The sequence below is a fragment of the Mastomys coucha genome, unplaced genomic scaffold, assembly GCF_008632895.1.
Source record: "Mastomys coucha isolate ucsf_1 unplaced genomic scaffold, UCSF_Mcou_1 pScaffold22, whole genome shotgun sequence".
NCBI lineage: Eukaryota > Metazoa > Chordata > Mammalia > Rodentia > Muridae > Mastomys > Mastomys coucha.
Window position 1 is genome coordinate 18,875,315 of NW_022196905.1, and position 11,085 is coordinate 18,886,399.

Genomic DNA, 11,085 nt, shown 5'->3' on the forward strand with positions numbered 1-11,085 from the left:
TATGCATGCTTCTGACCCAGAGCAACAACACAACCCCCAGTGCATGATAAGTATCTGTGTACATAATTTCACAGAGTATCAAAAATTGCTGTAAAACGAGGGCATTATTACAATTTAAAGGAAATGATGCAGATAAATCTATTTTAATGGATAAGCTTAGTAGAAGCAAAATAAGTATGTCAGTGCTTCATTATTTATTCCTCTCAACTTGCCAAAATTAGAGTGGGAAAATGCACACTATCTACCCTAACATTGTATACAAAGAAGTGAAAAATTGTTTTCCTAGCCATGCTTGTACCTTGGAAAGACTTAGTCCTATGTGTGGCTGATTTCAAAGGCTCTGTTGTATTCCTTAAGTCGCACCACATAATCTCATCTATTGTTAGGCATTGCCTAGGCAATTCAGTGCTCACCGCAGGACGCAGTTCATAATTCACTTTTGAATGAATCCTCTCCTTTCATAGTATACTCGGTACTTTCATTTAAAAACCGTTATACTAAACAGACACATCTGATATTGCTGCCCAGTCAGAGGAGCACGTATAGCATGGATAAGGTGATGTGAGGATTACTTGTAGGAGTCAGTTTTATCTTTTGACCACGTGGGCCCTAGGGGTGGGTCAAACTTAGTGGCAAATGCCTTTACCTACAGAGCCATTTTTCTGTCCCAATATGAATATATATATGGAAGGATGAGATGTTTATTTATTCCCTCACCCAATTTTCTAGTTTCTTCCCTGGGATTGTATTCAAGACAGGTTCCCTATGCTGATTAAGAGAGTAACATATTAAGGACTGGGGAGGGGGTTACGCCACAGGGGAATATGGGAGGGAGTCGGGAACAGTCAGGTCTTCCTAGACTGGAGGGAGGAGAAAGAGTAAGGTGTAAGGGAAAGAGTATGGAAGGGCTTCGCAGTTGTGTGCTGTTAACCTCTGAATAGTCTCCCAGGACTTGGTGGTCTCTTAGTTTTCTTGTGCAGTAACAGAATACATATACAATAATCCACAGGGAAACTAAATTTCTCACACGTCTGAAGGCGAAGTTTAGTCTGAAGGCTAAAGTGTTAAACCTGGTGAAAGCTTCAGGACAGGGCTAGACAGCACCTGGAGAGTAGATGACAGCATTCGAGAATTGTGAGCATGGAACACATATGACCCATCACCTAAAGGGTCTACCTCCTAATAACCACCACCAAGACAATTAAAGCCCATTCTAAGTTCTTCAAACCATAGCACCCAAGGTATCATGTGACTCTCCTCCAGCTAAGAGCTGGTTCTTTCAGACCTTGCCTTGCCACAAATAGTCACGCCTCTCTCCAACCTCCTACAAATAGCCACACCTCTCTTCAACATCCTGCTCATAGCCACGCCTCTCTCCAAGTTCCTGTTATGCCAGAAGTTCCGCCTCCAGAGACTGAAGATGAAGATGCTGATTGGGCCATGAGTTGCTGACGGACTTGGGGGAGGCTTGTAACAAGGAGAGTTGAATAATGATGGAAGACTGAAAGCACACCATGCCTTGGTCTCAGTTTTTAAACCCCTTCCCGCATTCCTGTTCCCTTAATTTTTCAGGCTCTGACTCCTATTCCAGAAGACCCGGTCGTGTGTGGCTGCAGGCAGCCACAGTATCATAAGAGTCATCCATGGTGGCTACCAAAGAATCCTGCAGCATTCTTAGTAAAACCCCCCAAATGGAAATTTCAAAATAATTTAATCCCAGACATCTTAAAGTTTAAAATAGCTTTATCAAGATAAAATGGAAGCACAATAATTGCACATATTTAGAGTGTACAATTTAATTACTTTTTAAAATGATTTAGTTTTTATTTATATGAGTACACTGCAACTGTCTTCAAACACACCCCAGAAGAGGGCATCAGATCCCATTACAGATGATTGTGAGCCACCATGTGGTTGCTGGGAATTGAACTCAGGTCCTCTGGAAGAGCAGTCAGTGCTCTTAACCGATGAGCCGTCTTTCCAGCCCAATTTAATTACTTTTAATAGATGTATACGTAGTCAATGAAAGAAATAGTCTCACTTCCAATGAATAAAAAGATACTGTTTACTCTAGAGACAAATATGAATGAATGACTGGGAACACAAATTTGATCCCTCCAAATACCATGAACTTTTTACAATAATTGAACAAAGAAAGCCATACATGAAGGCACGTTTCAATACATTAATAGGTACATGAGGTAAGGGTCTTATAGCAAGGTGGGGGGAATGCTTCTATAGGTCATGACGTCGATGCTGACTGACCATACTCTTAACCCTTCGAGTGCTGGAGTGTTAATACATTCCTAAACTTTTTCTTTTCTTTTCTTTTCTTTTCTTTTCTTTTCTTTTCTTTTCTTTTCTTTTTCTTTTAGCTTGTTAGGATGTGAGCTCCTGCATAGAGTGGGACAGGGAATATCTATTCAGCAGGCTAAAGATCACCCAGGAAAAATTGTCATCAGCATCTACAAATAGCAACAGTCCAACTTCTTCACACCATTTACATTTTTATCCAGTGAATCAGCCTTTGCAGACTTTTCTTCCCCCCTAGGATTTCCTTTGTAGTAATTCCCATTCACACACACACACACACACACACACACACACACACACACCAGACTTCCTGTCACTGTGACCAGATACTTGAGCAGCAAAGATTTATTTTAAAAATGCTTTCAGAGGTCTCAGTCCATCGTGGCAGTGAGGACACGGTGAAGGGCGGGTCATCTCGTGGTGGCCGGGAAGCAGAGAGAAGGAGCTCCTGCAGGAGGATGGACTTTCCCCATCCTGGCCCCCAGCCGATCCATCCACCGTTCAGCTCCTGCAGGAGGATGGACTTTCCCCATCCTGGCCCCCAGCCGATCCATCGACCGTTCAGGGTAGCTTGACCCCTCTTTGTTTATACCTCGGGCATGCCTTCACAGATGCACCAGGAAGTGTTCATCGTTAATCTCCTAAATGATTCTAAATCCAGTCAAGCTAACAATGACATCACCACAGTATGTGTCTTAACTCTGAAAACACCTCTGTCTTTTGAAATTCCTTCTACCCACTGCACCTGACCCTCAAGCAACACCAGGTAACTACTGAATTGCTTTTTAACATAAATATTAGTTTGCACTTGTTGGAGTTTTTATAACCCACACATTGTAATCTTTTAATTGATTTCATCAAGGGAATGTAATTACTATGTTGGTGCAAATATAGTAGGGTTTTTTTTTTTTCTTTTTCAGTATCCATGATAGGGATATAACACTGTGAGTTTTTTGGTGGTGGTTTTTTTTTTTTTTAATTGGTGGTGGTGTTTTTAATCCATCCACATTTGAAAGATATTTGGGATTTTCTAGCTTACAAGCATAACTGGTAAAAACAGCTGAACGGTTAGTGTTAATTTAGGTGCCTATTCAAAAACTGCACAAACCCAACCATGGGTTAAGCTTTGTTTCACAGAGACATGGCATGAAAATGCTTTTAGCACGACCGTGGGTTGGTATCATATACCCCAAGTGGATGTTCATCTTCCTCATAACTCTATGGGTCTGTCTCACGGTGAAGTTCATCTTGATAACTAGATGGCAGGCTCTAAACAGTGCTGAGGGTATGTGTGTGTGTGGGAGGGGGCGGGGGAGATGGGACCTCAGGGACTTCTGGAAGGTCGCTACCTCGTCGGAGTCTTGTGCATTGTGAATTGATAGACATTGCAGTTCATCTTCTCCTAAGGCCATCCCGGAGACAGGAGATGCTCTTCTACTACAGCCACAGAGGAAAAATGAAGCCCTCTGACAGCTCACCTAAACTAAGATTTGCTTGCTTGGAATTTGAGCCCAGATCTGTTAACATCTCGTCATTTTCTGTCATTCTCACTCATGAGTTGGTCACTGGCCAGTGGTGAGCTGCAGTTCTTGGTTTTTGAGGTAGGCAGGCTCCACCTCCTCTGACCAGCAGAGGTCAGGAGTGTCCATAAGCTAGAGGGTTTTGAGCTTCAGAGTGAGGGTGACCCCATAGTCCTTGTGGGCCTAGCTTTAACAGTGTTTATACAAGAATTGGTTTCAGTAGGCACAGTTGTTGAGTTCTTAAGGTCAATTTCAAAAGCAAGGTTTTAATTTCAAAACTAACCCACAAATAAAGGACACTGACAAAGCATATTCAACTAGGTGGTAAGCCTGTGCCAGGCCTTAACCGGCCACGCTGCTTTCCCAACCTCTTCGAGACCAGTGAAATCGGCTCCCTATCTTGCCTTCTGTTGCCACTAGGGGGCGAGCGCCTCTCAGATTTTCCCCGGGGCTCGGCCAAGGACTTGGAGCGACTCTTATCTAGTGGAAAGAAGTTTGAATTTTGGTACCCTTGCAAGGAATTCCAACCTAGAAATTTTCAGTCTATTGATTTGCTAAAAAAGCTCAGGTTTGAGGGTTTCTCCCTATTTTAACAGTGATTTTAGGTGCTTCAAAACTATCATAACAACTTTTTAAAATGATAATTTTATCCTTTCAATTTTTTATACATTTAAATAATGCATTTTAATCATATCTACCTACCGTTACCTCCCTCCACTCTCCCATCACCCTACTCCTCTTTTTTTTAATTGACAGCCTCTGAGTTCACTTAATGCTGTCCAAATGCAATAGGTGTGGATCTGTAGAGGGTTCCTACCTCAGTAGCCATCAACTGTTAATAACTTCTCCGCTAAGGGGACCTTGGGGGTGTCTTCCTCATTTATGCTGGAATTTTTACTGGGTTAATCTTGTGCAGGTCTTGCACAGGTGTCCACAGTTGCTGTGAGCTGATGTGTTTGGCAGCCGTGCATGGCGTGTCCAGAAGTCATGTCACGCTGCTTCTCCCATCAACTCTTACATTTTCTCTTTTCACTCTTCTGTACTGGTCCCTGAGCCTTGGATGAAGGAGGCTAAGTCAGATGATTCATCCACAGCTGAGCCTAAGAATTCATCATCCTTGGCACTTGGTTGAGAGCCTTCGTTCACTACTACTCACTACACAAACAAAGCAAAGTTGAGGGCACTGCAGATCTATGGGTTTGGCATTGTGTCCTCTTGGTTGATTTTTTTTTTTTTCTTTAATGAGTGTGGAGTGGCTCTCCTTATCTCATCTGACTAGATTTGGTTTGAGGTCATTTTGTCAAGTATTAGAATAGCTGTTCCTGTATGTTTCTTAGTTCTATCTCTTTGGAATTCCCTTTTCTATAAATTAATTGCTTTATTCTATGGTACTGTTGTCCCCCCTACCTGCCTGAGACAGAGGTGTAGCTCTTCCTGTCCTGAAACTCTCTTTGTAGACCAGGATGGCCTCTAACTGGGATATTCTCCACTTTTTGCTCTCTGAATGCTGCAATTAAAGGCGTGTGCCCCCGCACCCAGCTTGATACTGTTTTTACTTGATGGTAAGATGTGTTTATTGGACCACAGTATTCCTTCCAGTATCCTCTGCAGAGCTGGCTTTGTGATCCTTTGATATGTTTTTATCATAGAAAGCTTTAGAAAGTATCTTATATTCTTTAATTAGCTTATAAACTAGTGGACTCCACAAGGCTTCTTCATGCATCCTTCTCCCCTCTCCCTGTTCTCCCCATTCCCACTTAAAACTTTAACCTGGACTATCCCCCTGTTCTCTTATGTTATCCTAGGCCCATTATTTCTCTGATTATATATTTTTTTCTTTTTGAAACAGGATCTCACTATAGAGACCTAGCTGGCCTGGAACTTGTTATATAGGCCAGGCTGGCCAAAAACTCACACAGATCATCTTATCCCTGCCTCCCAAGGGCTAGATTAAAGGTATGCACCATTACACTGGGCTTAATGGTAATTTTTTACTTAAGTCACAGATTTCCATATGGCTTTTACATTCACCCTTCATTTTGGTGAACGTTTAAGTGTCTGGTGGCATAGGTCTGTAGTTACAGCTGCTTGTTAGGCTGAGGCAGGGTGACTGCTTCACTCATAACAGTGCAGCTCAGGTAATAAGATGCTGAAAGCCCAGGTGCCGTGCCTAACACCACACACTCCTTGTATTTGCTGGGTGAGAGATTTCCAGCAGATGGGCTTCTCCTGCAGGTTATCTCGATAGCCATGACATGTGCTTTGAATCCAGTCTGAGTGAACTGCTCTCTTCCAAGTCAAGGGAGTATAGAGTGGGATTGTGGGAGATATGGGAGGGAGGGAGTGGCCAGCTCGTTCAGCAAACACAAGGGCTCTGTGCAAGCACAGTCCTCAGCACAGAGACACCTCACTTTACTCTTGGAGGGTATTTCACCAGCACTCCCTTCACATCCCAGGAGCTGGAAGGGTCCTATTCTCCATAGCCCGAATGCATTCTGTGTGTTTTGGTCCATGAAAGAGGTGAGGGTCTTATTAGCTACACAGGTACTCCCTGCAGGCCGCAGGCTCTCCGGGCACAGGCTTGAGGTGAGGGAACAGCGTTTACCGAGGTGTTCTGAGTGTGAGAATGGCTTTGACTTTCTCAAATCCCTTTGCTGCAGGGACCCTGAGAAACCGGTGGCATTCAGGGGACTGTGCAGGATGGCCATACTAGGAGGGCGTGGGCCTTAGGATGGAAGCTTCCAGAGCTCCTTCCTGTCCACCTCTGCAGTCCAGTGGAGCCAGGATGCTCTGTGGAAGGGCCTGCTGACTGCAGTCAGTGTGCGTTGCTCTTGGTTTTTTGTCTTTAAGCAGAGCTGCCAGGACAGCTGAAGTTGCTGGGACAGAAGGAGAGTAGAAATGTAAATACCTCTGCGAGGCCCGTGGAGTCCATAGAGTTTGAGTGTGTGGAAATAGTGGCTTTCACAAGGAACGTTTCTCTAGCTGCAGAGGAAATTAGGCAAGCAGTTTCTTTAGGAGAAGCAGAAGCAAGTGGAAAGTGATTTGCCTTCCTTTCCTCTTTCTCTCCTGGGAGGAGGATGATCCTGCAAGAACTGGCTAAGAGGGTGTTGCTCGTCCTTCCCTATTTCTAGAGATCCCACCCTCTGCCTGCTGTCCATTAGAGTTTCTGTTTTGCAGGTTGCTAGCTGGTGGGAGGGACTGGAGGTCACAGGAACCCACCAGGGCTCAGACTCACAGGGAGATGCAGCACACTGAGCTACCAGGATCGCCTCCATCATCAGCACTTCGAATGGGATTGGTGTGAACACTGCGGCAGAAGCAGAGGACCTTAAGCAAATGCCATTTTCCTCCCAGGCAGAGTGAAAGGTCTATTCACAAACAGAAGTGAAAGTTGCTGCAATCTTTAAACAATGCACCATTAAGATACAGTAGGCCAGGATGGCTTTCTGGGAATCTTATTTCGAGGGCATGGTTTACTTTGGGAGGAAATTCAGGCTTGACCTTCTGTACTATGTACTGCGCTAGACACTGGGGAGTCCCACAGAGCAAGGCAAACAGCTACCTATCATTAGCTCTACCTCAGAGAACTTGCTACATGGATGGGAGCATTCCTTGTTTGTGTGATCCAATGTGGATGGCAGCCAGAGCCAGAGCCAGAGCCAGAGCCAGAGCCAGAGCTAGAGCCAGAGCCAGAGCCAGAGCCAGAGCCAAATCCAGCTTATTGAATATCCAGAATGTTTGCAACCAAGAGGTTGAATTTCCCATTCTAATTAATTTTAATTAAGTTTAAATAGCTATACTTAGTTCATGCCTATGGCACAGCATTGTTATAACAAAATTTTCTATGTGGGGAATGAAATAATGTTCTTCCCTGTCCTTCTGACATCCCACATTACAATGATTGGATGCAAGAGCATCCCTGTCTCCCAGCACGTGAAGTCAAAAAGTAGGATTGCTGTTTGCTTCTGCCAGGTGTGACTTTCCAAGCTCTCTGTACTTTATTTTTCCATGGCCTCAGAACATCCCAAAGGGCACGTGTGTACCTTGTATGTACTATTGTTATGGTGAGAATTTATCACCCCTCCCCGCTCTTAATGCTCAGTACAATCCTGCTGACATTATCATGTGTCAGGCTGCCCACTGGGTCCTGGGGTGGTGAAAGGTGGAGCTCCCACTGGATGGGCACTCTCAGGTGTGACCCTCTTTCCTCTAAGGAGCAAGGGTAATAACTCCTTTGTCACATATTATTGTCATTGCTGCCACAAAAATATTAGGTTTTTCTCTGTGCTTGTCCCATGTAAGTGCTCCTCCTCCGACTGCATATCCGTGTCCAGGGGAAGCATTATGATCCTTCAGGTGGTAAGAGCTGGTTGATAACTGGGTGGGGCTTTGTAAGGAAGGCAGGGCAGTGAGAAAGGGTGAGTGATCACTTCTAGCAGAGGTCAGGCAGTTGGCTTTTTTCCCATCATGGATATTAGGGCAAAATCTGTGTAGTCCTCAGTATGACTTTGTTTGCAGCCACACTTTTTAGACACAATATTGAGACTAACAGACAATCCAATTCTAGGATATAAGTTAGGAAACACTGATAGCAGTTTTATTCTGTGTGAAGCTGAAGTCAGGTGTAATAGCTTACAAGACACAGGGCAAAATTCTGGAAGTCTTTGTGGTTCCGAGCAAGTTTGAAAGCTGAAGTACGTTTTGACTTGTGATTGACACATAGGTCTTATACCTGTTGATTGGATGCAGTATGACATTCTACTGCATGTATAACATGTATAAGGATCAAATTAGGCCTTGGACATTTGTCACATCTGTTTTGGGAGCATTCAAACTGTTCTTTACTGGCTATTTTGAAATGGTCACATTTGAATGATTTTTATAGTATGGATGTTGTCATGAGCAGGAAAGAACTAAATTGATCCTAAGATGAGGTAAAAGGTTTTATTTAATCTAATGCAGGCCCTCTCAAAGAAATTTCTCCTTAAATTTCTGAATCTTACTTCAACTGGAAAGATGAATTCTTGACATCTTGCACTGTATTTCATTTGTCACTTGGCTGAGACTTCAAAAATAGTCACTGTAGTCTAACAAATACAGTAGTGCTAAAGCTTTTCTGTATTGTTTTTCCACCCAAAGCATTGCTTCTATTCTGTCTGGTGTTCCACCTGAATGATCAGTGTCAGTTTGCTTTCTGTTGTTATGACAAACATCAGGACAAAACTCAACTAGAGTGGGGAGAGGCCTTATCCGGCTTCCACATCCTGATCACAGGAAAGTCAGGGCAAGAACTCAAGGCAGCAATCTGGAGGCAGGGACCAAAGTGGTGGCCATCAAGAGCACTGTTCTCTGGCTGTTATCTTTGTGGCTTCCCCACTTAGCTTTTTTTAGATAACCTAGGTCCACTTGCTCAGGGTTTGCACCAACCACAGAGGATTGAGCCCTCTCACAGGCAATCACTAATCAAGAAAATGCCCCACAGGCTTGTTTGCAGTCCAATCTGACAGAGGCGTTTTCTTATTGAGGTTCCCTCTTCCCAGTTTGTGTCAAGTTGGCTAAAAACTAGCCAGCACACCCATCCTTACCTCTCAGCTCATTCCCCCTTCATCTGGTAAAGCTCAGACACAGTACATAGTTTTTTTTTTTCTTTTATGAATGAGGCAATTTATTAACCCAGCATATTTTGTTCTAATGCTTCTTGTTGGCAGCTGCCACCTGTCCAGCGATCCTGTCCAGATCTCTCTGTCCCTGAGGTGTTAGCTTACGGCCCCCATCTTGGTCCTTTTCCACCATTTTCAGCCCCTCCAGAGCTTGGAGGACCCGGCGGGCCACACTCTTAGAGCCTCTACTGAAGTGGCTGGGCCTGACACCGTTTCTCTGCCGTCCTCCGTAGATCTTGGTCATGGAACCAACTCCTGCACCACCGCGGAGGTACAGGTGCCATGCTGTGGAAGCAGCTCGTGTGTAGAACCAGTTCTCATCGTAAGGGGCAAGCTCTTTATGTTTGGCCAGCTTGACTGTGTCCACCCATTCGGGGACTTTCAGCTTCCCGGACTTTTTGAGGAAGGCTGCCAGAGCTCTGAGGAACTCCTACTGGTTAACGTCTTTTACAGTAACTCCAGGCATCGTGCGGTCTCCGCGCTGCCAGCCAGGGGAAAGGGCCAGTACATAGTTTTTAAGCACATTACCCAACCCAGTCACACGGCACAGGTACTCTGGGACACCTCTTCTCATGTAGAAACACACACAGTTCTTTACCATGTTTCTGTTTCCCCAGACCAGTCTGTTCTCACCTGCTGCAACTCTCTCATATACAGTATTGTAAGTAGGCTTGGCACCACCGAAGTGAATGGTTTTGAGGATTCATCTTCGTGATTTGAAACCATTCATCCTACATTAACTCTACTGCCACAACTGAACCTAAACACTCACTAGAGGTATCAAGTTATAAGGAATATTATTTGAAAAACAGGAAGGTGATTGGCTCAGCTGATATTTTTTCTTCTCAAAATGTAACTTTGGAGATACTATTTATATCTTATACCATCTCAGTGCTAATATACTGTTTTTTTGTTTGTTTTTTTGCTTTTGTTTTTGTTATTGTAAATGGTATTACCTTGGCTATCAAGGATGTCTCTTTTGGGGAATTAGCTTGTCCTGTCTGAGCCTTAGAAGTCCACACTTGTAAGTGGGTAAAATAAATCCTTATGCATAGGTTCCAGCCTGGTGCAGCTCTTCTTTTTCACTCTAATTTCTAAGCATGTCTAATGATATGTCTCACTAAATGTAGACTAGAAGATGTATGTAGAAATGGTATGTTGGTCCTTCTTGTTGCCAGCTTAGATACTTAAAATTTATATGTTTTGAGCTAGTCAATCCCTAGGCCAGGTCTTCAGTTTCAATGCCAAGCCCACACATAGGCAGGCTCCATCTCTTATTTCCTGTCATATGGAAAACAAACTTTAGGAACTTCCCCAGTGGATATAGTCTCAGCTTTGAACTATCCCAGCTTTCTCACTATGGGTTGACAAATGGGCCCTAGAAAGCAGGAGACAGTTATGTCTTGAACCACTTGAGAACAGCAATGTCAAGTGGCCTATAGATAGAGTAGATGAAGGGTAATTTGGCCTTACCCCACCATTGGCCAAGCCATTCTTTGAACAGAGCCTATCTTCATTCATGATTTAGGGCCTGGTGCCCTAGAAAGGGTATAGCAGTGTGGGGTGGAGGATGGGGAGCGGGGGAAATCTGT

The 11,085-nt window shown here is 44.0% G+C and overlaps 1 pseudogene; it reads right to left on the bottom strand.

Annotated features, from left to right (window-relative positions):
• Window positions 1–9,480: 9,480 nt before the first annotated feature.
• On the bottom strand, window positions 9,481–9,959 carry LOC116069101 (annotated as a pseudogene).
• Between the last annotated feature and the right edge of the window lie 1,126 nt (window positions 9,960–11,085).